Raw genomic sequence first — 6000 nt, 5'->3', positions numbered from 1 at the left:
CCTGCAGCCCATCATGGCATCCTGCAGCCCATCATGGCATCCTGCAGCCCCTCACAGCATCCTGCAGCCCCTGACAGCATCCTGCAGCCTATCATGGCATCCTGCAGCCCATCATGGCATCCTGCAGCCCCTCACAGCATCCTGCAGCTCATCATGGCATCCTGCAGTCCTCATAGCAACCTGCAGCCCATCATGGCATCCTGCAAGCCCTCGCAGGGAGCAAAGGGGCAGTACTGATCTCTGCTCTCTGGTGACAGCAACAGAACCCAAGGGGACAGCATGGAGCTGCACCAAGGGAAGATCAGGTGAGGGTTTGCTCTGCCCCATCATCCAGTAATGCCAAAAAAATAACTCCAAACAGAACTGTCGTATGAAACCCATTGCACGCCCACACAGCAGGCAGAAGCAATGAATATGTTTGCAAATGGCAAAGATGAAATTTGGGATCAAAAGGTCTGCCCTCTAGAAGGCCACAGAGGTCGCCCAGGTTTAACAAATAGCTTGGCCTCTGTCAGCAACTTGAATAAACTCATTAGTGGAGCGTGACCTCTGCCTCCATCAAAAGAGTCCTGGAGCCTCAGATCAGCTCCCGGAGCTCCCCCTGCCCACAGCACACCTGTGCCCATTTAGGGCCATAGGGATTCCCTATGCAGCACATGCAGAGATGCACCAGTGCAGAATGGGGAGATGGACATGCAGGATAGGGAGCTTGTAACCCTACACGAGCTTAAATGAGGGGATGGAGAAGGCTCTGAAACTGACAAGGAAGGAGAGCCCTGACCATGCAGTGCCAGCACAAAGAGCCCCCCACTCCTCTCCTCCTCCCCAAGTGCTGAGGGTGGGAGGGGAAGGGAGCAGGAAGGGTGGCAATGCTGATGGGGAAGGCTTCTACCTTACATTCCTGCAGACAGGCAGCAGGGTCTCCCAGCATCCACAGCCATGCCCTCCCCATTCCAGGATGCTGAAGAAGGTGCTGAAAATCCACCAGGGCTATTGCATGGGGATAGAGCAGAGCAGCTGCTGCTCCCTGTCCATGCAGGAACTCCAGGACCTCAGCCTGCAGGCACACGAGGAGGGTGCTGCACAAATCCAGCAGCTCAGAAAGGAAAGGATCAAAATCACTGCCCAGTGAGTGCTGGAGATAGGAAATATTTCAGGAGAGCTCTGGAGAGAGGGCAGCATCAGGGACCATGCACACTACATGCTGCAACTATTCAGCACCAGATCCCCCCAGACATCACAAATCAGAGTCCCCCAACACCCTTCAATGGGAGAGCTTTCAAATTCAAGATTTAGGGCAAGCAACATACGACTCTGCAGTGCAGGATCCCCCTCAGACGTCATCATTGGGGAATTCAAGAGCATGGAAGGGTCTCACAGGAGCACAGTGCCATGCTGAGAGCACTGCCCATCACCTCTTGTGGGGCTGCACGGGGACAGAGGAGCCCATGATCTCATAGAATCATATAAGCATAGAATTATTTGAGTTGGAAGGGACCTTTCAAGGTCTTCTGGTCCAACTCCCTTGCAATGACCAGGGACACCTACAGTTGACCAAGTGCTCAAAGCCCTGTCCAGCCTGTCCTTGAATGTCTGCAGAGATGGGGCATCCACCACCTCCCAGGGCAACCTGTGCCAGTGCTTCACTACTCATCATAAAAAACTTTTTCCATCTGATTTAAATATTTTCTCCTTCTAGGAGGCAAGGCTGTGCCTCCCTTCATCCCCCAGCCTGTACTGGTAGTGGGGATTGCCACCAGTCAGCATTTGCTGAACCTCATGAGGCTCTCCTGGGCCCACTGCTGAAGCCTGGCTTCCATGGTGTCCTGCCTAGGTCTCTCCTTCAGCAGACACAGGCTTGGCATTCATGTCTACAGGGAGGTTTTGACTGCTCACAAAAGGATGAGAACATCACTATGATGGAGCAGTGCAAAGCTTCCATCAGAGCAATGCCCCAGGATTACCCTGGGATATTAATGCTAGACACTGCTCTGCTGCTTTCCATTCCCTACTCCATCCTGATCCCACTTCCCATCTTCACCCCCACTGTCCATCCCCATCTCCATCCCCTCCTCACATTGGCAGCATCAGCCCATTGGGAAGCAGCTTTGCCCACAAGCCGACTGCCCTCTCATTGAGCACAGCCTCCCAGATCGCCTTCCCTCCTGCCTTGGTTTCTAAGGTAAAGGAGATGAATTCATCAGAACCATTGAGCTCACATTTTCATCACCACGTGGGGCGTTTCTGAAGCCAAGCAGAGGTGGTGGTGAGATCCACCCCAGCCTTGGCACGGCACCACCACTACCTCCATCTCACCCCAACCCAAAAATGCCTTGGCAGCACAAAGCCGCCCCCCTGCCAAGCTCACAGAGGAAACATGAGGCTCCCAACTTCCTCCAGTTCGGCTTCCATCCCCGTCAGTGATTTGAGGACACAGCTGAAGGTCACCGTACCTTTGTAAAGCACATTACACGTTCCCATTGCACACCTCCTTCCCATCCACCCCCATATGCTATTTTGAAAGCGATTTGCTCTCCTTATGGCTCCCCTATTCGTTTGCACATCTCCCACAAAACAATTCCACTCAATAGCCTTTATTTCTCCCTTTTTTTTTTTTTTTTTTTTTTTTGCTGGCACAAATTGCAGCGGGAAAATATGTTATTTGGCTTAAAAATCACCAAGAAAAAAAAGCCATCAACAGAGCAGTACGAGTGATGTGGGGATAGAAACCCTTTGCTACCAGGATGAGAAGCGGAAGAACTCATTTCAGTGTTCGTGGGCCTTACAGCAAACCAGGAGAGCTGCATCTTCCTCATCTCATGCTTTGGGGAGACTGCAAGCAGCGCAGTGATTCCTCAGCTCTGTGCAGAGCAGCTCCAGAGCAGCACAGCTGAACGCACCGCGATGCTGCGATCGCAACGTTTCCCAGCAGCACATCAAACTCAATTAGGGATTAAACAGAAACGTCCGGACACAATTAGAAATTGAGTTTGAGGTCTTTTTTGCATCCTCGCTCATTCTGACTTCTGCATGCATTTCTGCTGCTCCTGTGGCTGCGTGTGCGATGCAGTCTCATCTCAGAGCTAACTCCTCTCCAAGAGCAGCTCCTTCCCTCTCACCAATGCCCCCACTATTTCCAGTATAGCCCCCAATTTGACAGGTGGTGCTCTCCTGCAGTGCTGACTCTGAAATCCCAACGCACCTTTATGGCCATCATGCACTGTGTAGGTATGTGTCAGACCCCTACAACACTTCAATACTGTCATAATTCCTCTGTGCAAACCAACTCAAGGCTCTGGGCAGCCCAGCCTGGTGGTTGGCAACCCTGCCCATAGCAGGGGGGTTGAAACTAGATGATCATCATGGCCCTTTTAAACCCAGGTCATTCTATGATTTTATGAGCTCTCTGAGTTTCCACACGCTTACTTTAATGGTTTGGGGTCAACCTTTTGGAGACTTCTATTTCACAAAGCATTTAAAAAATCAACCTTCCTACTCTTTCCGGGGATAGGCACAAATTTCACAATGCTGGAAGTTCTTTGCATGGTGGAAACCCTGCTTTCTCACCACCTCTACATAACAGGTGTTCGTTGTTTTCCGAAGCATGAAATAAGCAGCAGTGTTTGTTCTGAAACTGGGATGTGGACTGATTTTCAACAGTGCCACCCTCAAGGTACTGAGCTCCAGGAAGCAGAGAGTTTTACAAGCATAAAATTGGGTAATTATGCCATAGCCTTTGTGATGAAGGTGGGAGATTTGTACAACTGCTCTACACTGATTGGGAAGAAAACACAGCCAGATAGCACAGAGTTTCATTTCAGGGGACCAAGCAGCTCCTGTGATGCACACATCTCCTTTTCCCTAACATACATTAATAGATCATTATATCCACTAATAAATCTCTTGCTATATAAAAATAGATTTTTTATACGTAAAAAAAGAAACCTAATTGTAATTGCAAATTGGAGGGGGAAGGAGGCAGAAGAAGAGATAAAACTTCCACCGAGATGTCTCCTTTGAAGGAAACCGAACAAATGTACTTTCCTCCTTCATATATTCATGAGCTGATGCTTCCCTACCCCACTCCCTACCACCCTCGGCTCCGGGCTCCAAGCCAGCACTGTCCTTATCTGGTACGAGGCAGGAAGGAGTCCTGATACGATCACAAGTTTTCAGCAGTTCAGCAAACGTGGAGAAAAGTCTCCGCCGGACTTTAAAACAGCCTGGGGAGGGGGGATGTGAGTGGTGATGGGAGCAGTGCTGCCCAGCGTGGTCCCACAGCGGGCACAGGGGAGAACCCGCAGCCCTTTGGGTTTGGAACCAGCAGTTACCTGCTGCAAAGCTGTGACCCCTACACACGTCTGGAGGTTCATCTCAGTGCTCCTTCTCCTTTGGAAAAGCCAGAACTGGAGGAGCTCGTAGGTGCCTGTGATGCACAGGAGACAGGCTGACTTCAAAAACACCCTGATTGTAAGAAAAAACGCACCCCCTCCCCAGCACCCAGTGCCCCCACCTTCCTCATCCTCTCTCCAGTCACGGCGCTCAATCACTTGCCAGCTAATTGCCTCCACTCATGTGTGCAAACTAACCGTTTACTGGAAAATGCCACGGAATGTTAATTTCATTTGGAATTGGGTAATTGCAAAGAGCTCCCGTTTTTTTTATTTTTATTATATGAAATGAATAAGCGTGGTATTAATAGCATCACTTCCAGCTCCGACCACAATCGCAGCCCCGTCCACACAGGCTGTGAGTTATTTGTCACCCCTTCCTTTCCCTGCATTTCTTCCTTCTGCCTTTCCCTTCCCTTTGTCACGCTCCTGACTTTCCATTTTGGTAATTAAGATAATGCAGTATAATTATAAACACATTGTGAAAGATCAAAGCTCATGTGCCATGGTCCAACAGCCCCAGCTCTGCCTGCTATAGAACCACCATCTCAGCCTATCTGACCTCCCCAAGGGCTGCTTCTCCATAGGAAATCCTCAGCTCTTCCTACGGGGCAAAGACTTTTTTCTAGCACAGCTCTCCCCTGCCACTAACAGAGCGTTCATCCCCTTGGCCCATTTCTCCTCCTGATGGAATCACAGCAAAGAAAAGCCCTTGGCAAACAGGATGCTGCTCCTCCAAGCCTGCTCCAGCTCTCTCTGCCCCAGCACTGAAAGATCCAGGCCACCAGGTGCTCTGCTTCCCACATCTCCAGCCTAATAAAACCCTTCACTTACCTATTTTACGAGACACCATAACTTTTTAGCTTATGCAACGAGCAGAGAGAGGAGCAGGAAGATGGGCAGACCCTCAGCAGCAGCTAATACTCCTCAAGTTATAAAATAATTGAAAAGTTAAATAAAAACACTCTGGAGGAAGCTTCCCCATTTGGTGCTAATGGGCGCACGAAGCAGCCCAGGTTAATGTTGCGTAGCAGGAGGGAGAACTGACTGCTCTGAGCACACAGCACTGAACTCCAGCAGCCCTCCTTTCTCCTTCCAGCTCCATAAATTAATGCAAAACCAAGGGCAAGATGAAGCTCATCCCCAGATGCCCAAGGAAGCCACGAGCTCAGCTCCAGGGCAGGAGGAAGGGGAGTTCTGGGGATCTCAGGTCGTGGGCAGCGGGCATGGGTGGGATATGTGGCATGGCCATGGAAAGCACAGCTGGTTGGAAGGGGACATGGCAACAGAACCAAGGGCTGCCTCAGCAGCTCACCTTCCAAGCCCAGAACCATTGCTGAGGTGAGCACCAGCACACCAAGCACCTGAGCCATGATGTCTGAAGTAGCAGCTGGCAATCCTGCCCTCAGCAGCAGGGTTAGAACTACATGACCTCTGAGGTCCTTTCCAATCCAAACCATTCTATGATTCTGAACACCAAGGTAACTAAGTGCCCACGGCCATGCACTCACATCCTGAGGCTGAGAAAACCCACTGCTCCCATCATGGGTGACACAAACCAAGCAAAGCATCCCAGGAGCTGCCTGAAAGCCCCCAGCACCGATTGATT

General features: G+C 50.6%; 1 protein-coding gene across 3 annotated transcripts in view; it reads right to left on the bottom strand.

The window, feature by feature from the left end:
- The window catches only part of ASTN2 (astrotactin 2), a 257021-nt gene that overhangs the window by 188437 nt on the left and 62584 nt on the right, over positions 1–6000 (bottom strand). The window lies entirely within an intron of this gene.

Source organism: Lagopus leucura, unplaced genomic scaffold, assembly GCF_019238085.1.
Source record: "Lagopus leucura isolate 7727_CA_CO unplaced genomic scaffold, USGS_WTPT01 Super-Scaffold_100022, whole genome shotgun sequence".
In the NCBI taxonomy this organism is placed as follows: Eukaryota; Metazoa; Chordata; class Aves; order Galliformes; family Phasianidae; genus Lagopus; species Lagopus leucura.
This window is presented reverse-complemented; position numbering and strand designations above follow the sequence as displayed.